At 42.2% G+C, this 23634-nt stretch overlaps 1 pseudogene; it reads right to left on the bottom strand.

Annotated features, from left to right (window-relative positions):
* Positions 1–21670: 21670 nt before the first annotated feature.
* LOC109692906 (ATP-dependent RNA helicase DDX18 pseudogene) lies at positions 21671–23294 on the bottom strand (annotated as a pseudogene).
* Positions 23295–23634: the final 340 nt, after the last annotated feature.

The following is a 23634-nucleotide window of genomic DNA, read 5'->3' as shown; positions in this document are numbered from 1 at the left end:
TATGTAGCCTAGGCTGGCCTTGAACTTGTGATCTTCCTGCCTCAGCCTACTAAATTGCTGGGATTATAGACATGCACCACCATGCCTGGCTTGTGTTTTCTTACAGACAATAAAACACACATACACATTCTTCTCCTCCCCTTTTCTTTTACAAATGGTGGCATGATAGTCACACTTGGCTTTTTTCACTTCCTATCTTGGAGACCATCTGTATCCAGTGTTCTCATTATTATTTTTTCCCCTGCATGTCTGCATGGCATTCAAGGCATAGGAGTACTGCTGTTTATTTAGCTAGTTCCTCTTGATAATCATTTAACCTATTTCACTGGAGAGTTTTAAGGCAACATTCTGATTTATATTTTATAAGGATCCCTCTAGCTTCTGTCAGAAGGATGGGAAGTAGGAGAGTGAGCATGAAGACAGGTAACTTACCCTCCTGTTCGGGAGCCACCAACTTTGTCTAGGAAAGAGAAGATAGTGGTTTTGAGAGATGACCTCACTCTCCCCAAAAGTATTTGGTTGAAAGTGAAGCACTGTGTAATTAACAGTAAATACTGTTAATGAACTGTTAATGATAGGACTTTATTGTAAACATCCCTTTTAACATTTATTTTTTTATCTTTCAAATAAGCTAAGATGTTGGGGTCCAGGGCCATTTGACTAAAATCCCTTTTCTAGTGCCCCAGCTACCTTGAGCGAAGGACAAGCAACCAGCTGGACTACTGTCAGGGCAGCCCAACTACTTTGACCATTCCACAGGTGGCAACCACAAATGCTTGCTGCTCCAGAAAGCACTGTCCAACCACAACTGTTTCAAACAGCTTGTGCCAGACATTTTGCCATCACAAGCCTCCGTGCAGCCATTTTCACCCAGGCCAGAGGGGGAGCACTTCCCCTGGTGGTCCAGCAGAAGGCCTGTGATTGGTGCAAATACTTCTTGCTACTCCCCCATTCGGACTATATAGGCAAACAGTTAGGTTCACTTTCTGAATCATTCAGGAGACACCCTCCTATGCTGCCCCTGGGTGTTGCAACATTGGGCACAATAAAAGGCTTTTCTGGCTGGATGTGATACAGCCTATAATCCTAGATAACTTGGGAGACAGAGTCAGTAGGACTGTGGTTTGAAACCAGCCCAGTAAAAAGTTTGTGAAGACCCCATCTCAACCAGGGACAAGGGTGGCACATGCTGGCCATCCCAGCTACATGGGGAAGCACAAATAAGGTCATGGTTCAGGCTGGCCCCTCCATAAAGCAGGACCCTATGTCAAAAATAACCAGCACAAAAACTTCTAGGGCATGGCTCAAGTGTTAGCACCTACCTGGCAAGTGTGAGGCCCTGAGTTCTACCACAGGTGCTGCCAAAAAAGAAAAAAAGAGGCTTTTTTCAAGTGGTCTTTTCTTGCCTTCTTTTGACTGTGATCATTTGTAGAGTGGGCTGAGCTGGTAAGATGAAGAGAAGATGGTGGTAGTGGAGCGGTAGTAGCCGCAAAGGCAGCAGCAGTGGCAGCAGTACTGATGGAAAGTGGCCATGGCAGAAAGGTCAGGGAGCAAAAGCAGTAGCAATAATGAGGGATGGTAGAAGTTAAGAAGAAGGTGAGAGAGGATGGAGAGCCAAGGCTGAAGAAAAACAGAAGGCTCGGGAGGGTGGGGGGTACAGAGAGAGAGAGGAGAATCTGTGACTCTCTTCTGTGTCACTAGAAGAGTTCCAGGGAGCTGCCAAGCCTTAGGGACCAAGAGTCCTAGGCCTAGGAGCTATCACACTTGCCACTCTAGGAGCTGAGGTGCCCAGCATCCTAGGCCTGTTTGGAAGCTCTAACACTAGCAGGCACTGCCTGCTGCTCCCACCACTGCTGCTGAAAGCTGACAATACAATAGTTGACCATGGCCCCATCATTAAAACCCTTAAAGCGTCTACAGCCATAAGTCCATGGCTTCAAAAGCCTGGAGCAACAGGCTCCCAGCTCTCTGGGACTGGAGCTGAAAGCTTCTTGGTCTTCCAGCCCAGTCTCTAAGCTTTGGGCACTGAAGTCCCTGGGACTGCCAAAACCAGAGGAGCGTCTCACCTACTCACTGTTTCTATCTGGGTAGAGCAGAAGGACCTCAGCCAGATGACCAGTGACAGTTTGGGGCAGGATGGTAGCAGTGAGAGCATGAGAAGGGGATGGAGTGGGATGTTTAGAAGACAGAAATGGTAAATACTAGTACCAGCAGAGGTGGAATATGCAAAGTAAATAAAATGGATCAAAGACCGCTTGTGGGCTTTGGCAGTTGGGGGAACAGTGAGGCTCCCCTATTCTCACAAGAGCATTTTGTGTCAGACCTCTGTAAACAGTAGGTAGTAAAGGCTCAAGAACAGGCAGAAAAAGATGGATCCTCTGCCTGAGACCCCTCTTTTATGTGACAAAAAAATATATTTTGTGCATTAAAGGTAACATAATGCTTAGTTGGACATCTCTATGCAGTTTGAGTGGAGTTGATCCCCAGGAATTTCCTCTGGTCTCAGTAGGTTCTTTCTCGGTCTCCTTTGCGGGAGGAGGGGACAGTCTTCTACAGGTTGCCTAAACACTGGCCTTCGTCAGGGGTCAGCGCTGAATCCCTTGTCCTTCCTGCATCATCTCCCTGGGTGATTGCATTCTACCCTGCAGTTTTGCATGCTTTTGCGTGCTGAGTCATGTATTCCTGTGTTCAGCTCTGGCCTCTTCCCTGAGGTCTGCTGGAGATCCATGTACTCCACTGCTTGCTCACATCACCACCTGGTGTTTAACAGGCATCTCACCCTTATGCTCCAAACAGAACTCTTGACTTTCCACTCAGAATGCTGTCCTTCCCAGGGATCAGTAAAGGTCCCCATCCACCGTCCATTCAGATGCACAAGTTACCATCCTAGGTGTCAGGTTTGATCTATTTTCTCTTCGGTAAACCCTGCTGGTTTGGCCCACATTGGCCTACTTCCCTTCAGCCTGTCACCTTCCTCGCCTCTTATTGGATTATGCTACCCCTAGGAGTGGCTTAGCTACCTTCCTAACTTCACTTTTGCCTTTTTGGAGCTATTCTTCACAAGTCAGTCAAAGGGTCTTTCCAAAAGTCAGTTATTCATTCCATATCCTTGCTGAAAATTTCAATGTTTTTTCCATTACAGCTCAAATAATAGTAAAAATTGTTCCTGTGGGTCCTGACTACCTCCTAATTTTATTGATACCTCTCTGCCAGACTCTGTACTCTAGTCCCTTAATCACCTAGACCATGTCTTTTGTCCCCAGTGTCCCTCTGCCTGGAATGTCTTGGCCCCCCAAGTTGCTGGCTCCCTTTTCACCATCAGGCAGTCCTCACTTGAAAGTCCCATCCTCAACATGATCTAAAGCTCACCTCCAACACATCCATACTCTCTGTCAAGTTACTGGAATGTGCTGTCTGTATGGTAGCGGGGCCAAGAAAGGTTTGGCACCTCTGAAGGAATCCTGTGTGAACTTGTCAGGTAACTGGCATCTATTCCCCACCTGTTCCCTTGACATCTCAGTGCTGCTGATGGAGTAGTGTTTTGGGCAGCTGTACAGATAATTCACCATCTGATGGGCCTCTGCCTGGCCCACAGCACAATAAACACCATGATAAACGTCATCCAGTGTTACAATGCTGCCTCACCCTCCCTAGCACAGAGGGCTTCAATAAAGGCTGCTCGATTAAGTTTTTCTAATCCAGTGCCATTTGATCATTTCCCTACTTTAAAAGCACTGTGGAGTTCATTTTGATAAACGAAATAATTTTCCAAAGTGTACACAATCACTTTGGTGCCGTTCGATCTTCATTTCTCTACTCAGTTAAGTGTTTACCATTCAGCTTAGGCTCCTTTCCAGAAACTCTGCCTCCAGCAGAAGTAGTTCAAAATCTAAAAAACAGTATTTTGCTTTATTATGAGGGGATATTTATTAAATTCAAGTTTTTGTAAACAGACCATCTTCAATGTGTCCTAACTACCCAGAATCACACTAAATGGCTTTAAATGCCTTCCTTCCAAAGACTGTAGGATATCACACTGTTGAATGGTCACCCTGGGTACAATTCCCTCCCAGGACACCACTTTCTTCCACAACAGCCACTTCAACTGCTTCATCAATAGCTGAGAGAGATCCAGGAGTTTCAGAAGTCAGTGGGAAGCCACCTGAGAGATCATCACAGTTCACATCCTCCTTTCTCAGACAAGAAGACAAAGAGCTCACAGTGTTGGAGCCTCTCATAACAGCCATGTTCCCCGAATCAAACACACTGGATGTTTTTATGTTTATCCAGTTGCACAAAAACACCATGCTAATGAGTCACCTCCACTTCATTTGAGAGTACTCTATCTGTATGTTTATGTAAACATCACATACTCTTGAGTAAGGTATATGGAGCATACAAGATCCATTCAGGTGGGAGAATATTAGGATTTGTGCTTTTGGTTGTGCTTATTTTAAATAAGGACAGACGTCAAGTTTTACTGGTATTTACTATGACCCCTGAAGGTCCTACTGTGTCATGATCATGGTTAGTATGCATGGGAATGCCAGAATAGTGGACTGTGTCTCTCTTACTCCTCTGTTATCCTTCAGCATTTTACCATGTATTACAGTTTCCCTGCTTCAGGAAATCATCAACAGGATTCATTTAAATCTTTAAATGGCAGAATTTCACAATACTTTGAAAGTTGGCTATACATGCTTCCAGATTTTCTAACAAGTGGTTACTTTAAGACAAAAAATAGGTTCATATCTACATATGCATCTTTCTTGTTCATTTAACCATATGCTTGGACATTTTTTCATGTTTGTATATATAGTCTTACTTCATTTCTCCTAACTTAACTTTTCAGCATTTGCATAGAATAGTTTTCCCTCTCATTACAAGGTCAAATGGTTTGTAAAAACAATCATTGTATGAATTTTTGTAGGTGGAAAAGATAGTTACTATTTTAAGTGATAGTACAAATTATTGCAAATAACATGTATGATTCTCAAAGTTATGAAATTGAAAATAATCCAGAATAACAGAGACAAAGAAGCACTGAAAAAAATTGCCTGGGGTTGCCATAATTGGGTACTCACTGTACTACTGCAGAGTGATGCTGTGGTGACTGTTCCTGAGGCTCAACCTTGGTCTTTGTAAAAGCAGTGAGATTCCTCACAAGCCAAAGAGAGGATATGAAGTGAGACTGTTAGTGAAGGTGAAATCTTAGGCTTGTATGGGCATACCTACAAGAATATTTTCCATGAAATGGATGCACCATAGTTTATTTCCCAACTACCCTATTGTGTGGACATTTAGGTTTGTAACAGTCTGACAGGTTTGCCACAACAAAATACCACTGACTGAGTGGCTTAAACAGCAGACATTTATTTTCTCATGATTCTGGAGGCTGGAAGTCCAAGACCAAGGTGCCACCAGGTTTAGTTTCTCTGGAGACCCCTCTACTTGGCTTGCAGGTGGCCACCTTCTACTCTGTCCTTCAATGGTCTTCCTTCTGCACAAGTGCAGCCCTAGTCCCTAGGGCCTCTCTCTCTCTTTCCCTTTCCCTCTCTCATTTACTTTCTCTCTCTCTCTCTCCCTTTCTCCCTCCTCCCTTCTCCTCCTCCTCCTCCTCTCCCTCACCCCATCCTTACGTTAGTTTAGGTCAGTACTCTGCTTTATCTAACTTTAATACCCCTTTAAAGGCCTAGCTCCAAATATATTCAATGTGTGAAAACTGTTGGAAAGTAAACCCCAGAATTTTGTGGGTGCCTGGGACCATGGTGACCTGACAAGTGGGGGTCAAGGAGGGCTTCTTTGAGAATGATATTTTTAACCTGAGATGTGAAGGATGAGTTGGAGTTTGCCAAACAAATGGGAGCACTGAAAGTTAAGACTTCAACACATGAATTGTATGTGTGTGAGTTAGGGGTGGGGGAGAGGGACACGATTTAGTCTATAACGGGGTTGTTTCTCATAGTTGTCACTAGATAGTTACTTGCCTCACATACCCCTCAGTCTATCCCAATCCCATTTCCACCTCCAGCATTCCACTGGATTCTTCCCTCCTATGAATGCCACCTGGCCCAATTATGATTGTTGTTCCTATGGACAGCTGTAATGGTCTCTTTCAAAGTGGTTTGGTGACATCGCCCCCCCCCCATCTATATGGATATTGTACAATGTATTTCTAATCTAATCAAGCTACTCCCTATCTTGATACTCTCCTCTAGTGTGTTGCCTTTAAATTAAAACACCTTTGGTGATGGACAAGGTCTTGTCTACCTCCATCACCCTCCCCCAGCCCACTTCATTCCAGTCACACTGCCTGCCTCCATCCCCTCAAAAGAGCCAAGACTTTTCTCACTTTAGGGCATGGGTTGTTTCCTTTGCCAGGAACAACCTACTCTTGGGTGAGTACCAACTCCTCCTTCATATCTCAAATTAAAAGTCAGTCTCAAAAAGAAGCCCTTCTTGACACCATTTGTCAGGTCATGATTACCCTGGGCACCCACAGAACCCTGGAGTTTATTTTTCAATGGTTTTCACATGTTGTAGTCATTGGTGTGATTATTTAATAAGCATTTCTCACAGGATCCAGCTCGTGGGAGGGCAGAGACCACATGGATCATGTCCATTCCCAAAGCCCCAGTGCCCACCCCAATTTCTGGCACAAAATAGGCTCTCAATAAATATTTACTGAATGAATAAGCACCTTGCATTTGGCTGTTCCCTTCATCTGGAAAGCCTTTTTCATTCTCATCCATCTGGCAAATTGAGGCCAGCCAACTCCTTTAGCTCTCTGATTAGACGATGAGTTACTTCCTAGCAGTGCCCAGTCAATGGCATGGTAGCATACAGCAAGCCTGCCAATTAAAACAGAACCATTTTACTTTGTTTTGTATCCACATCCCACATCATTGCCCTACTGAAGGTTCTTGAGTCAAGAAGTAAATTAAAAAATTATCAACCTTCTGTCTGTTTTACAGTGACTATCACTGGTTAAAAAAAAACATAATTTAAAATCAAACTGACAATGGTTAAGATTGCATCTGCTAAAATTTTTATTTAAAAAACATCTTTAGGGTAACATTGGAAATTACAAAAACTGGGGGAAATCAGTCAATACAAACTAAAATAGACCACCCATTTAAATTTGTTCTTTATCAAACAATTATATAGGACTGCCACTGAGAAAATTTTATCAAGGAAAATAGAACTTGCCAGTGCCAATCCTTTTATCCAAAGATCATCAGGAACACACCTATAGTTGAACAAATTGGGTTTATTACCTTGTATTGAGGGAAAGTACACACCAAGGGGGCACTGTGACATCTCGATTTAAGGTAATCAAACTATTACTGGCTTTGAGCTTGGGTTGGGTGAGTTGTCTATGAAAGCTGGGCTTGGTCTAGATTGGATATTGTCAAGATGCAGGCACAATTTCAAGGATGTGAATCTCAGTAAATCTAATCTATAGGAAAAGCAGACTAGAAAAAAGGTAAAATTGTCATTGGTAAGAAGTAGCAGTCATTTTCACCCTGGGGGTGTGTTTGTCCTCATGGGTGGCAAATTGACCATGTTTTTTATCTGTGGTTAGACAACATTGCAAAGCAGACTTGCTGTGTTTCATCTTATCATGCTTTCAGTGTCACCTTGTCTGAGGCTGGAATTCTGTGATGGTCTAGGTGTCCCAAAGAAGAATAAGGTGGCCAAGTGGTGGCAGGCCAGCTTCAGAATATCAGGGTGTTCTTTTTCATTTTCTTAATAAAATGAACGTGAAATAAGAAACCTCACAATGACAGAAACCAAAGTAAAATTCGACATACAAATTAAGAAGTAAAATCTTTATTGTGAAATAAATGGGATTGGATAGTTTAACAATGTTGGATAAAAGCGAATCAAAGAATTAAATTGGCTTAATGACATTAGCTCTGGAAAATTCTTTCCAAGTAGTAGCTCATCGTTGTTGATATAATCCTAATTAAAATTATTGGATTTCAGTTTTGGTGGAGATGTAAATTTGCTAGTGTCTTTGGAGAGCAATTTGGCCATATTCATGAACATTAAAATGGCATTTGTCTTTTGACACAGTAATTTTAGTTTTGGAATTTATTCTACAGAGAAAATTGCAAATGTATACATAGGTGATATTACTATATTACACTAGTACGGCTTGTACTAACAGAGATTGGGAAAAATTAATGTCCTTCAGTAACAGGCCTGTTAAATACGTTATGGCATATCTGTGCTACCGAAACCTAGAGGCCTCGACAAGGTCAGATAATCCCCAGCGACAGGACTCAGCCCACCCTACTGCGCACCCACAAACCGGCAAGGTGGGGCCAGCAGGGTGAAGTTACAGGACCCAGGAGGTAGCTCCCCACCCTACTGTCCTGTCTTAGTAGGGCCCCTGGTATCTTAGCAGCGATCCTCCGTAGTGCCTGTAGTGCCTTCTACAACGCACAGCGCGGGGAAGGCGGGGAGAAGGTAAAGGGGACTAGAGCTGACCCCACAAGACTGGCATCCCAGTCCTCCTCTGCGGCCCTCGTCACCATGGCAACCTGAGCTACCCCTCACTGGTGGGGGGAAGATGAGGGCCAGAGCGGGCAATGAATTCGATGCGCCCAGAGAGAGTCTCTGCACCTCGGAGCCCCCATTTCTTTCGCTGGTCGGCAGTTAGGGTTGGGGTAAAGCAAGGAGCTTTCCTCCGACTCCTAAAAGACCAAAGGCGCCTGGGAGGGGAAAGCGCCTGGGGGCACTCTCCGCCCCTGCTCCTTCCCGCTCCACTCTGGGTGTCCGCGTTACCGTGGCAACCGGCGACCTGGACCTTCTTTCCCCACCCTCCGCGCGGACCCCGCCCTTCCGACACTTCTTGGAGGCCCGGCGTCACCATGGCAACCGGGAGGCTTTTGACCAGCTACAAGCACCTTCAGCGCGCGTTCGCGGTCACAGGACTCCGCCCCTTCCGGCGCGCCTCGCGCATCCTTCACCATGGCAACCCGATGCCAGCTGTGGAGCCCCTACATCCTTGACTGGTAGCTCGCGGCCCCAGGGGAAGGGACGCAGGCGGGTGGGGAAGGACGTGAGGGCCGAGAGAAGAGTACAGACAGTGCCGATGGCCAGGCGCGCATCTCTTTCGGAGGAGGGCGGTGATGAGCTGGGCCCCTGCTCCGGTCCCGCCGGCAGCAGGGGGCAGTAATGGCTCATAGGCACGGAGGATCCTGGCGCGGGATCTAGGGATGGGAAAGTAGAGGGCTTGCTCACACCCAGTTCCCTGCCCACTTCGGGTCCACTCGCTGCAGCCTGTATCTGCTTCCTTGCGTTTAGCGATGTAATGTGTGATCAAGAGCACGAGCTCTGGACTCAAGCTGTTTGGGCACGTCGCCCTTTCAGAGCCCCGCTGGCTTCATTTGAAAATGGCAATAATGATAGTAATTATCTTAAGGTTGATTTGAGTATTAACCGAGCTAAAGGGACTTAGCATACTTTCTGGACCTAGTTTCTGGTACATGCCAGGTGCTCAATAAACATTAGTTGCTATTAGAGGGCCTTAGGCAAGTTATGTAACCCCCTATACTTAAGGTTAAACTCACGGAAAATTTGAGGTAATAAAAGTACCCCACCACCACCACCACCCACACACAGTTGTGATGACTATGAGTTAGTATTGCAAAGTCCCCAGAATGGTACTGGGCACATAGTGCCTGCTATATACATGCTCTATTATTACCAAAATCATACTGTTGTCACTTTTATCTATTGGCCTTGTAAAGGTGGAAAGAACTGCTTTTGTCTTGCTACACAAGAACTTTTAGCTTCTTGTTGGGTTACAGAAATATTTGCCTACATATTTCCCTTTACCTCTCAAAGTTTTTCACCCTTTTAATGGTTAAAAGAGGCTGTGTAGTGTCTTTAAAAGGTGGATTTTGGACTTAGTTATGCTATTGGTTTTTGTGTGAAGTAGGGCAGATCACTTACTGTTTCCTCATCTATATCTGGAGTTCTTTCAACAAAGAGATAAATAAATTATCTGTTTATGTATGTTTAGCCTTTTCTGGCAAGGTAATACATTCAGTAAAATCAGCAACTAGCCTAAAACAATAGTGAGAAAAAGTGACAAGTGCTTTGAGGAAGTTATACGTGAGGCGCTATGGGGGTCCTGAGAAAAAGGAGTAAGTTTCTTAATGTGTACTTTCTAATAAATAGAAATGACAAGCAATTTGAAGATAAAAATGAGAATGGTTCCACCCCAATGAAAAGTCAGGGAAAAATGAATTCCCCTCTGAAGCCACCTTATTTCTCAGTTGGCAGTAATGCAGCTAAGTTCATTGTTGCCTGCTAACCTGGGCCTGCTAAGGACTCCTGGACTGACCTCTTCCACTAGCTGTTGCAGGAGCAACTGGTAATAGTTTTCTCCTTTTGTTTTCAGAAGCTCTCCCTTAACTCACCAGGAGGTGAGGTCCCTATTAATCCTTGCGTTAATACTAATCCACTAGGTTAAAGGATAAGCAGTGTTTCCTGCAAGTTGTGGACATAATCTTTAACAGAGGGAATTTTAGACTTGAGGTGACCTCAGATGTGTCTGAGCCTCTGCTTCTTTCCTCATCTCTGAAACAAGGATAGTAACATCCAGTGCTGTAGTGATGACTAAATGAGATATAGTACTTGAAGGATCCAGCAATACCTGGGGCAGAGCAATTTTCTCAAAAAAAATTACAGCTCTTTTTATCACCATTATCATGAGTATTGTATTACTAGCTTACAAAAGACAATAATCTTTTGTAGTCTTTTTATTCTCATTATTGCCAACACATCACAGAGACCCGGCAAATATTGTTGAATAAACAAGGATGTTCAGCGCGGGAGCTCTGATGACATTGACTTTCACTTTGCAGCTAACATTTATTGAACACTTGTGCTAGAGATCATGTTAGGTCCTGTTACCTCCTTTTAATACTCCAGTTTGATGACATTGTCTAGCCTTCTGATTTGACTCCTAAAGTATTGGTGTCATGATTCCCAGAATCTAAGAGTCCAGAAGCTGAGGGTGACATCAGCAGTAGGTTTCTGTATGATTTCCATAATGAAGCTGACAGGGGAATGATTCCCACAGCCTCCTGCTAAGATAGGAGACTGGTGTCATGCTGACATCCGGCACTGTGCTGTCATCTCCCCAAGGATGAGCTGGCTTCTTGGACGCAATTTCCTCACCTCTTATTAGTGGATTGCTTGAGATTACACTCCTGGAGCAGCAGAGCTCAATCAGAGCTCGGAAGGAGCCCATTTATCCCGGCCATAATGTCACATTGCATGGGAATCCAGTTCCTCTTCTGCCCCTCTGAGGCTGCTGTCAGAGGCCATAGAGGAAAGAGAGACTAGGTCTTTGTGTGACTCAGATCCCCTCACTGTGTTTGAGTTTGTAGTAAGAGAAGCCTTGAAGCCCCATCCAATCTGGTGCTTTTTATACTCTTCTGAGGGTTTTAAGGTTCATAGGTTCATCCATCCCCTGCTAGGAACTGCTTTGGGAGATAAGAACCACCTGAGCTTGGAACATCCTATCTCTGGTACAACCAGAGTGAGCTATGTGAAGTTTGCAGGATACTGGGGAACCTGTTTCTTTTTATTCCTGAATAGAAACTTTGAAAGCAAGTTAGCACTGGTGTCAGACAGAAGCTTTGAGCAGGGTACTTAACACTTTTATTTGTTCTCTCATTCATTCATTCAGCACACTCCTAGACACTATTCTAGGGTGCTGGAGATACAGCATTAAGCAAAATGAAGATCCTGCCATCAATTCTAGTAGGAGGAGATAGACAATACAGCACGGGCCAGGTATTGCCTCTCTGCAGAGGTAAAGGAAGAAAGGGTGGGTAAATGATTCCAAACAGAGGGAAGAGCCATATGCAGTCTCTTAGGTAGGAGGTCAGAGCAGCTGAAGGATGGATGATGGAGCCAGTGGAAAGAGAGAGGTTGGGGGCTAGATTACTAGGACCTTAGAGACAATGGAAAGGAATTCAGATTTTTTTCTGAGGGAGATGGGAGGACATTGGAGAAGTGACAGGGCCTGACTAATAAGACCATTCTAGCTAATGGGAGGAGAATAGAATTGAGGGATCAAAAGTGGAGTCAGAGACCAATACCAATTAGGAGGCTCTTAAGAGAGTGCAGGTGGGAGGTGCAAGAGCTTAGACTGGAGTGGCAAAGAAAGGTGAGAGGTGCTTGGGTTTGGGGTGACTTGAAGTTGGAGTTAATGAGTTCCATGTTGGGTGGGAAAGAGAGAAATGAAGCATGACTCCAAGGCTTGGTGCCTGAGTACTGGCTGAAAGATGCCACTTACTGCAATGACAAAGGTGGGAGAGGTGACAGCAGACATTAGTCATGGTTTGCCAATTCACCTGTTTTTCATGATGGAGGAGGCATTGCTGCTAGATGGGATGTCAGAAGGTCTGAGATCAGAGGGTGTTTTAGCTGAGGTTTTCCCATAACAGTGGTTTGCTGAAGGTTGCACAAGCTGGATCTAGAAGCTAGATCAACTGGTCCTCACAGTGCCTATGAGCACCCAAAGAATCCCATTTCTCTTGGCCCTACTTCTGGTTCAGGAAGCTGTGCTCAGAGGCACTGGGCTGCTGCTGGTGTGTTTTGGTGCCTGGGTGGTTCTGTAAGTGAGACGAGCTCAGGTCATGGAGCTTAGCAAGTGGACCAGCCTTTTCTGTTCTCCCAGTAGGACAGGAGAAGGAGGGAGAGGATGCTTACAATGGCTTGGGCACTAAGCTCCCACCCTGACCAGGGACAGCCAAGAGACTGGGATGCTTACCTGGAGAAGCTTAGGTGGGACTTGAATGTGTCCTCTGATGACTGACGGGCTCTACAGGGAGCATCCTGCCTGCTACTGTGCTGGCTTGTTCTGGTAATATATAATTTCCTGCAGCTCTTTATGGGATTGACTACTTCCCTTTGAAGAGGGAGGCAGATGGCCTGAGATTGAGGTCAATATTCACTGTCACACCATTTTGCCATCATCTAGTATGTGTTCCTTAGACTGAAAACTGAATAGCCTAGAGAGTCTTGGAAGTTTTTCTTTTCTCTTTTGATACTGGGTTTTTTGGTGCTGGGGATCTCATATATGCTAAGCATACCCTGTACTACTGAGCTATACTCCTAGGCCCTCAGAAACTGGGGCTTTTAGGTATCAGACTGCTGGGAGATGAGATTGTTCCCATGGGAGCATGAACTAAGATGGGTCCCTTGCAGGCTGAAGAGGAGTCAAGGGGGAGAAAATAGGAGGTGCTGCAGTGGCTTGTGGCAGCTGGGGAAGTGCTGTGCTCATGGAAGTTGGGCCTGTGGTCTGCCCTTTGGAAACTTGACTGTTCTGTCAGTTAGGAGTATTGACATGGCAAATAACAGAATGCCACCTCAGGTGCCTTTGAAGAAGCAGGGGTTTATTTTTCTCACATGATAAGAGATCTGAATGGGCCGTTGTCAGTATTGGTTTTGGAAGTCAGGCCTTTAGATCTGCCCTCCGCTTGACAGGATGGCTTTTGTTCTCATGGCCACCAATTGTCTGTCTTAGCTCTGGGCTTTAAACCTTTATTCAGGGCAAAAAGAAATAAAGAAGGGGACAGGAGTCAGTGTTGGCTGAGTCTCTCCCTCTCAATTAGTTTTTTTTTTTGGAGCAAATTTAGATTTACAGCAACATTGAGCAAAGGTTTCCCTTACAGTCCTGACCTCCACATACATATGAAGGATCAACCCCCGTTATCAACCTCTGCAGTGATATATTTAATATAATTGATGTACCTACATTAATACATCATTGTCACCCAAAATCTTAATCTACATCAGGGTGTACTCTTGGTGTTGTACATTCTATAAGTCTGGACAAAAGTATGACTTCTATTATTCTGGTATCATTCAGAATATCTGAAAAATCCCCTGAGCTGGGTGCGGTAGCCTGCACCTGTGGTTCTAGCTATTTGGGTAGGCTGAGGCAGAAGGATCATTTGAGTCCAGGAGTTTGATACCAGCCTAGCAACATGGTGAAACTCTGTCTAAAAACAAAATCCTCTATGCTCCATTTGTTTATCCCTCTGTGTCTGTTAACCCCTGGCACCACTGGTCTCTTTCCTGTCTCCATAGTTCTGGCTTCTTCCAGAATATCATATTGTTGGAATCATAAGTACAGAGCCTTTTCATTAACTTCTTTCATTAGTAGTACATTTAAGGTTCTTCTATATCTTTTCATGACTTGATAGCTCATTTCTTTTTGCTTTTTTTTGGGTGCTAGTGGGGTTTGAACTCAGGGCCTCACACTTGCTAGGCAGGCGCCACTCTGCCAGCCCTGCTCATTTCTTTTTAGTACAGAATAACATTTCATTGTACCACAGTTTATTAAATCCATTCACCTCTAGAAGGACATATTGGTTGCTTCCAAGTTTTGCCAATTATGAATAAAATTGCTATAAACATCTGTGTGTAGGTCTTTGTGTGGACTTTAGTTTTTGACTCCTTTAGATAAATACCAAAGTGTGTGATTCCAAGGACATGTTTAGTTTTCAGGCTGAGAATGTAGCTCAGTGGTAGAGGGCCTACCTAGCACACATGGGCCTATGGTTTGATCTCCAGAAATGCAATAAAAAAGGTTTACATTTTGAAAAGTCATTAAAATGACTGTCATTTTCTACTCCCACAATCAGTGAATGAGAGTGCCACTCCTCATCAGCATTTGTTGTCATCATTTCTTTATTAGGAAGGCAAAAGCTTTCACAGAACACAGCACCATCCTCACCCAAGCCACTTCCCAGTGGCCAGAGGTACGTCACAGAACCACTCTTACATGAAAGAGCCTGAAAGATGGGTAACTGTATACCAAATTTAACTTTGTAGTCTCTCTGGTAGAGGCAGTGAAGGGAGGAAGGGGTAGGACAGGACAGTCCAGTGGAAATATAAAATGACACACATATAATCTTAAATGTTTCAGTAGTTACATTTTTTGGCGGGACTGAGATTTGAACTCAGGGCTTCACACTTGCAAAGCAGACTCTCTACCACTCGAACCACACCTCCAGCCCATTTTGCCCTGACTGTTTTGGAGATGGGGTCTCTTGAACTATTTATCTGGGTTGGCCTGAAACCACAATCTTCCCAATCTCAACCTCTCAGGAAGCTAGGATTACAGGCATGAGCCACTGGCACCTAGCTGGTTACGTATTTTAAAGGGGTTTTATTAAAAAAAAAAAAAAAGAAAACCCAAGTTAATAATGCTTAAAATGTTTTAACCCAATATACCCAAAAGCATTTCATCATGTAATTAATATAGCATTAATGACACATTTTATACTCTTTTTGTGTGAAGCCTTGAAATCTGATCTGTGTCCCACACATACAGCATGTGTTAATTTGGACCAGCCCCATTTCAAGTGCTTAGCAGCCACCTTTTTTTTTTAATTTTTATTGTTTTATTATTCATATGTGCATACAATGCTTGGGTCATTTCTCCCCCCTGCCCCCACCCCCTCCCTTACCACCCACTCTGCCCCCTCCCTCTCCCCTCCACCCCCTCAATGCCTGGCAGAAACTATTTTGCCCTCATCTCTAATTTTGTTGTAGAGAGAGTATAAGCAATAATAGGAAGGAACAAGGGTTTTTCCTGGTTGAGATAAGGATAGCTATGCAGGGAGTTGACTCATTAATTTCCTGTGCGTGTGTGTTACCTTCTAGGTTAATTCTTCTTGATCTAACCTTTTCTCTAGTTCCTGGTCCCCCTTCTCCTATTGGCCTCAGTTGCTTTTAAAGTATCTGCTTTAGTTTCTCTGCGTTGAGGGCAACAAACGCTAACTAATTTTTTAGGTGTCTTACCTATCCTCACACCTCCCTTGTGTGCTCTCGCTTTATCATGTCAGCAGGCACCTTTTAAACAGCACTGGACAAACAGCATGCATGGTGAGCAAAATGGCATCCTGCCACAATTGTTTTGTTGCTACTAGTATTGTCTGTAAATTTCCCTTTTTATTCTCCCCTTCAACTTGGAAATGCCGCCTTGTCTCAGACTACAAAGAGAAAGAAGAAAAAAGAATATGGGTTTCTGTTAGGGTTAAAGCAATAAAGAGCAGACAGGAACATCTTGGGTCTAGGCAAGGTGAGCGCAATGGGATGCAAACTGAGAACCCCAAGGGAAGAATGGCAAGATGGAGGAAAGGGAGGGAAGGGACAGCAAGAGGCAAGATGATTCTGTAGTAATGAAGAGTAAAATTCTTTTTTTTAATTATTCATATGTGCATACAATGTTTAGGTCATTTCTCCCTCCTTCCCCCAACCCCCTCCCCACCACCCCCTCGATACCCAGCAGAAACTATTCTGCCCTTATATCTAATTTTGTTGAAGAGAGAGTATAAGCAATAATAGGAAGGAACAAGGCTTTTTGCTAGTTGAGATAAGGATAGCTATACAGGGAGTTGATTCGCATTGATTTCCTGTGCATGTGTGTTACCTTCTAAGTTAATTCTTCTTGAACTAACCTTTTCTCTAGTTCCTGGTCCCCTTCTCCTATTGGCCTCAGTTGCTTTAAAGTATCTGCTTTAGTTTCTCTGCATTGTGGGCAACAAATGCTAGCTAATTTTTTAGGTGTCTTACCTATCCTCACCCCTCCCTTGTGTGCTCTCGCTTTATCATGTGATCAAAATCCAATCCCCTTGTTGTGTTTGCCCTTGATCTAATGTCCACATATGAGGGAGAACATATGATTTTGGTCTTTTGGGCCAGGCTAACCTCACTCACAATGATGTTCTCCAATTCCATCCACTTATCAGCAAATGATAACATTTCATTCTTCTTCATGGCTGCATAAAGTTCCATTGTGTATAAATACCACATTTTCTTAATCCATTCGTCAGTGGTGGGGCATCTTGGCTGTTTCCATAACTTGGCTATTGTGAATAGTGCTGCAATAAACATGGGTGTGTAGGTGCCTCTGGAGTAACCTGTGTCACATTCTTTTGGGTATATCCCCAAGAGTGATATTGCTGGATCATATGGTAGGTCAATGTTTAGCTTTTTAAGTAATCTCCAATTTTTTTTCCAGAGTGGTTGTACTAGTTTACATTCCCACCAACAGTGTAAGAGGGTTCCTTTTTCCCCGCATCCTCACCAACACCTGTTGTTGCTAATGATGGCTATTCTAACAGGGGTGAGGTGGAATCTTAGTGTGGTTTTAATTTGCATTTCCTTTATTGCTAGAGATGGTGAGCATTTTTTTCATGTGTTTTTTGGCCATTTGAATTTCTTCTTTTGAGAAAGTTCTGTTTAGTTCACTTGCCCATTTCTTTATTGGTTCATTAATTTTGGGAGAATTTAGTTTTTAAAGTTCTCTATATATTCTGGTTATCAGTCCTCTGTCTGATGTGTAGCTGGCAAATATTCTCCCACTCTGTGGGTGTTCTCTTCAGTTTAGAGACCATTTCTTTTGATGAGCAGAAGCTTTTTAGTTTTACAAAGTCCCATTTATCTATGCTATCTCTTAGTTGCTGTGCTGCTGGTGTTCCATTGAGAAAGTTCTTACCTATACCTATTAATTCCAGAGTATTTCCTACTCTTTCCTGTACCAAGTTTAGAGTTTGTGGTCTGATATTAAGATCCTTGATCCATTTTGAGTTAATATTGGTATAGGGTGATATACATGGATCTAGTTTCAGTTTTTTGCAGACTGCTAACCAGTTTTCCCAGCAGTTTTTGTTGAAGAGGCTGCTATTTCTCCATTGCATATTTTTAGCTCCTTTGTCAAAGACAAGTTGGTTATAGTTGTGTGGCTTCATATCTGGGTCCTCTATTCTGTTCCACTGGTCTTCATGTCTGTTTTTGTGCCAGTACCATGCTGTTTTTATTGTTACTGCTTTGTAATATAGTTTGAAGTCGGGTATCGTGATACCTCCTGCATTGTTCTTTTGACTGAGTATTGCCTTGGCTATTCATGTCCTCTTGTGTTTCCATATAAATTTAACGGTAGATTTTTCAATCTCTTTGATGAATGTCATTGGAATTTTGATGGGAATTGCATTAAACATGTAGATTACTTTTGGGAGTATAGACATTTTTACTATGTTGATTCTACCAATCCATGAGCATGGGAGATCTCTCCACTTTCTATATTCTTCCTCAATTTTGAAGAGTAAAATTTAAGTCAAATAAAATCTCAATGGTTTCCTGATTTTATGGAAGAAAAATTTTTGTAGAATATGAGAAAAGCAAACAAACTGAAACAAATTTAAATCTGCATAATGCTGGAAATAGCCCCTCTCCATAGTATATTTTATTAACATTTGTATACTTGTATATGCATACACACTTTGCATACATATTTTGAAATAAATATAAATATATATTTTTTTATCTTTTTTTTTCATTTTTCTTTTTTTATTCATATGTGCATACAAGGCTTGGTTCATTTCTCCCCCCTGCCCCCACCCCCTCCCTTACCACCCACTCCTCCCCCTCCCTCTCTCCCCCTCAATACCCAGCAGAAACTATTTTGCCCTTATTTCTAATTTTGTTGTAGAGAGAGTATAAGCAATAACAGGAAGGAACAAGGGTTTTTGCTGGTTGAGATAAGGATAGCTATACAGGGCATTGACTCACATTGATTTCCTGTGCGTGGGTGTTGCCTTCTAGGTTAATTCTTTTTGATCTAACCTTTTCTCTAGTACCTGAAATATATTTTGAAATAAATATAAATAAACCTTTCCTTGTGTCATTAAATGCTATCTTAAAATAAGATTTTTAATCATTGTGATTTGTAACATTTCATATATTGGATATACCATAATCTAATTGACCCAGTTCTGTCTTATTGGATTCAAGATTTGCCTATAATAGACATGCTTGCTATAAACACCTGTTTGTAAATCTCCGTGCACCTTTCTGATCTGCTAGTTGAAGAGGTATAAATATTTTAGGGCAATTCATACATATTTTCATCTTTTCAAGACTTTGTAGTAATTGTCAGTACTAAAAACATTGTAGGAGAGTGCTCACTTTATGAGAAAGAACACTAACAGCTGCCAATGAATGAAGAGGAGGTAGCAAGCTTGTGGTCATAAGGGTTGTTGGAGCATAGGTTAGAGCTGTGGCCTCAGCCCTTTCTTCCTTACTAGCATAGAATCCGTTTTGATGGCTTATAAGGGGGTGAGTTGCTTTCTCTTGCTGCCTAGTTGAACACAGCAGAGTTAGATTTGTGGAGGAAATGCTGTAAGAGAAACATCGCACTTGGGCCAGGAGTGGGGAAAGTTAGCTTTAAGGTTTCTTCCAACCTTACAAACCTATTGCAATGCTTATATTTTGCTGACAGGTATCCACATGAAGCTTCTGTGCTCTCAGGAGGCAGGAACATGGTGATTTCTCAGGAATCGTTTTCCTGAGGAATTCATTCTTCTGAGGAAGATTAGTTTCTCCCAAAAGATGGAAAGTACATCCTAAAACCAGCATCTTGTTACAACAATTCCATATCCTTACTGATCTATCTAGTAGTTCCATTAGTTTCTGACAAAGGAATGCCATCCCCAACTAACTGTGGCTTTGTCTTTTTCTCCTTTCAGCATTATCAGTTTTTGCTTCTTATATTTTGAGGCCCTGTTGTTCAATGAATACTCATTTAGAATTGTTATGTCTTCCTTGTAGACTGATTCCTTTGTAATTAAGAAATGTTCCTCTTTGTCTCTAGTAATTTTCTTTATTTTGAAGTCTATGTTATCATACATGCACATATAATAGATACTCCTGCTTTTTTTGTGGTACTGGAACTTGAACTCAGGGCCTCATGCTTGCTAGGCAGGTGCTCTACTGCTTCAGCCACTCCATCAGCCATATTCTTGCTTTTTAAATTAATGTTTACATAATGTATCTTTTTACATCCTTACACTTTCATCCTATGTCTGTTGAATTTGATGTAAGTTTCCTCTAAGCTGCACATATTTGTATCTTTTTTGGAAGGGAATAGTAGTGGGATTTGAACTCAGGACTTTGCACTTGGAAGACAGGCACTCTACTACTTAAGCCACACCTCCTAGATAATTTTTATTAATCCCATCAATTTCTGTTTTTTTGATTTATGGCAGTTATTAATATGTTAGCAATTAGGTCTGTTATTTTATTATTTGTTTTCTGTTTCTTCTGGTTCTCTCGTTCCTTTGTTTCTCTTTTGTTCTTTCTCTGTTTTTTTTTTACCATATTTTAAGATTCTGTCTTGCTTTAATTATGCTTTTAATTGAGTAATTATGTAATGTCACAAAGAAAAGCATGTTATGAAGCAAAGCTAGTTATCAGGGATAGGTAGAAAATGACTTTGTTTTTGCTTTAAACAATTAAAAAGTATATACACACAAACAAAACCCTAAAATGTTACATACCAAAAATCAACTTTGTCAATGATTAAACATTCTTCCCTTTGCTTTTGTGTATTTTTTAAAACACAGTTATTTCTGAAACAAGCAAGCAAACAAACAGTCCTAAGAGAGACAGTTATCCAATGCCAGGAGTTAGGAACCCAAGAAACCAAGCCAGGTGCCCAGCAAAGTCAGAAACCCAGAAGTCTGCTCAGTTCTAGAGGTGAGACACGGTTCTTTTCTTCTTCCCCCCCCCCCCCGCCAACCCAGAATGGCTTATCCAGTCGTTTCCTCTATATTTGATGTTCTCTGTGTAATTACATTTAATGGCATTCTATAAATATTAACAGCACAATAGCAAAATGCTGCTATCAAACTTTGTTTTGAATCACTATAAAATGTAACTATTTTGTAGTTATGTAGCACACAAAACACACTAGAAATCAAGGGTGCTACAACAAAAAAAATCATCTGACTAAATCACTGACTGCTGTTTTTTTCTGACCTCTGTTCATTTTCAACTGTCATTTATTACAAATGTTTTTGTTTCATGGATCTGGAATATGTCGCTTTTTTCTCACACAGAAACTAACATTAATGTGCACATCATGGCTTGATTTTAACTGTGCTGATAATTGGCCTTGGCTTCTAAGTACTCTGCAGAATTGGAAGGGCTCCCAAAATCCAAACTGCCTTGCAGTAAATCTAAGTGTCACCATTCTTTATTTTTCAAAAGGTCTTCGCTCAGTTACCCAATGGAAACAGAATGTTACACCTGGATTACTGTGAGGCCCAGCAATCTCAATCCTGTCCCTTCTTCCACGATGTGAAGACTAGAGGCACTTTATTCACATGCAACATCATTTGGACTTCTTGCTCTTAAAAAAAAAAATTTAAAAACTGAGAAAGGCTCATTGTTTTATAAATCAGGAATACATAAAACTGATGCTTTTACCTGAAGTAGCATCTTAGATATTTCCCAAAGTCCTTTGCTCTTTCATACTGTTGCATTTTCAAGGAGCTACAGACTACAGTTAAGGACCAAGAAACAAACCCTCAAAATAAATCAAGACTATTTTTTGCATTACCACCACCTGTCTAATATACCACATCACTTTATATAGCAATCCATGCCACAGAACGCTTCACTTACCAGAAACCAAAGTCTCAAAAAATATTGAAACAATGACATAACTTTTTTTACAGGAAGTATTTAAAATTAGAATTTTGTATTACCACAGCAAAGACAAAAATGTTCTGAAGGCTATAAAAATTCCTTTGTAGAAAAAGGAATCATTTCAGGGCAAAGTTACTCAGGTAGAAGAAAAGCATGTCTTCAGTGAGAACCGCCTACTGCTCAAAGACTTCTTGCTAATGTGTCTAAAGATTTTACACTTCTCAACTCTCTTGGTTCTCTGGTAGCCAAATCCACCACTGCCTACTCTCCTTTTACACTTGCCTTACAGCTGTTCATGTTCAGTTAACAAAAGGAGGCACCTGGAAACCAAATGACAGAGCAACCTGAGGCAAATTTAAGTTTTAACATCAAAGATCTGTTTGAGAGAATGGGAATCACAGGCTCATTTGTATGACTTGGTATGCTTCCTGGGCTGACTCTGGAACAAAGTTTTCAGATTTTCAAGCTGAGATTTAACGTCAGAAATTTTTGACCAGGAAAAATTAAATTCATTTAATTGGAACCTTGGATTGCTGCAAGGAAAGAAGGAAAAGCCAATGCTTCCTGGCACAAAATGAACAAGGTCATTTATGCCTCTGGCTGTTCTACCTACATGATGAATATATTTCTTACAGACTTCTGGAGGGTCAAACAGACCAATCCAGTCAACTTCAGGAATGGCCAGCCCACTCACGGGCATGTCTGTACCCTACAATACCCCTGAAACCTACATTGCACAACTATGAGCATGTGGGTGTGTTTTTAGGTTGCTTCTGCCTTCCATGAATGGTCAACACAGGCAAATCTGAAAATATCACGGTGATATTTCGTGGTTTTAGGATGAAAAGAAGACCATCAGTTTCTTCTTCCTGTTCTTTCTCAGGAATGTGAATAAAAGAAGGAATCTTTTTTCAGAGGGACAAGCCACATATCCCTGCTCAAGACCATCCATGCTGGACGACATTAGCTTTATCATCAACACCAACACACAATGCTCCTTTTTCAGAAAGATCCTTGGCAAGACTTCACCTTTTCAAGTTTGTGTGGCAGAAAAGAGCATAGTCTGTCTGTGTGTTGGCAGAAGTTTAATAATTTGCTTTAATTCTTCTTCAAAGTCAACATCCAAGATATGATATCCTTCATCGATAACCAGACACTGCAGATTTTTACACATAAGCCGTGGGGTAGTCTGCAGATGGTTCAGAGGACGGCCTGGTGTGGCCACAATGGTATGAATCGTGATCCCAATTTCTGTGCTTCAACAGATCTGTTACTCCCACCCGTGATCAGCCATATGTGTAAACGTGGTGAGTCACCAGTTCCTTAAGAACACTGAGTGTCTTCGTGATCAGTTCTAGTAGGTGTGAGAAGAGGACTCCTGTGTGAGAAGAGGACTCCCGTTCCACTCTTGGGCATAAACTTTAACTTCACAAAGAGTTCGGTCACAGGAATGAAAAATACAAGGGTTTGGCCACTGCCATGTTTTGAAGCTGCCAGCAGATCCCTGCCTTCCAGGAGTGGTCTAATACTTTAAAGTTGAATCATGACCATGCAGCCCATTTCTTTTGTGGCCTTCAGAGTGTTGCACCTGTCAATCCAAGGGGCAGGCAGGGTGCCTGTCACCTTCCTCATTGTCTGGCTTCTCCACACTGGTTTCAGGAGCTTCTTGCCTTTTTCAATTTTTCCTTTTTTTTTTTTAGAATCAGCAACACTCACCATTTTTCTCTTTTCTTTTTTGATTCTGAATTAGGAAACTGCATTTCTGCTTTTTCATTGGTTAATATGGTAGATTTCTGGGGAGTTTTTTTTTTAAGTTTGTTTTTGTCTGTTTTGTTTTGAGTCATGCCCCCAATCCCTTGGGCTTTTTTTTTTTTCTAACTTTTACATTTTCCACTGTGTTTTCAGAGACCTTCCCATATTGTGCTTTTCACATGCCCACATTCACAGAAGGTTTGGGCATTTTGTTTTGTTTTGTTTTAAACTTTTCAGTTTCTTCAGGCACACCTCCATTTCAAGTTTCTGGCAGGTCACATCTGATATCTCATAGCCTTAGGTTTTACTGCCTCAGTAGGAGGTCCCGCTCCTCCATCTCCTAGCACG

Source organism: Castor canadensis, chromosome 5 (genome assembly GCF_047511655.1).
Source record: "Castor canadensis chromosome 5, mCasCan1.hap1v2, whole genome shotgun sequence".
Taxonomy (NCBI): domain Eukaryota; kingdom Metazoa; phylum Chordata; class Mammalia; order Rodentia; family Castoridae; genus Castor; species Castor canadensis.
Note: the sequence above shows the minus strand (reverse complement) of the source record. Positions and strands in the feature narration are given on the sequence as shown.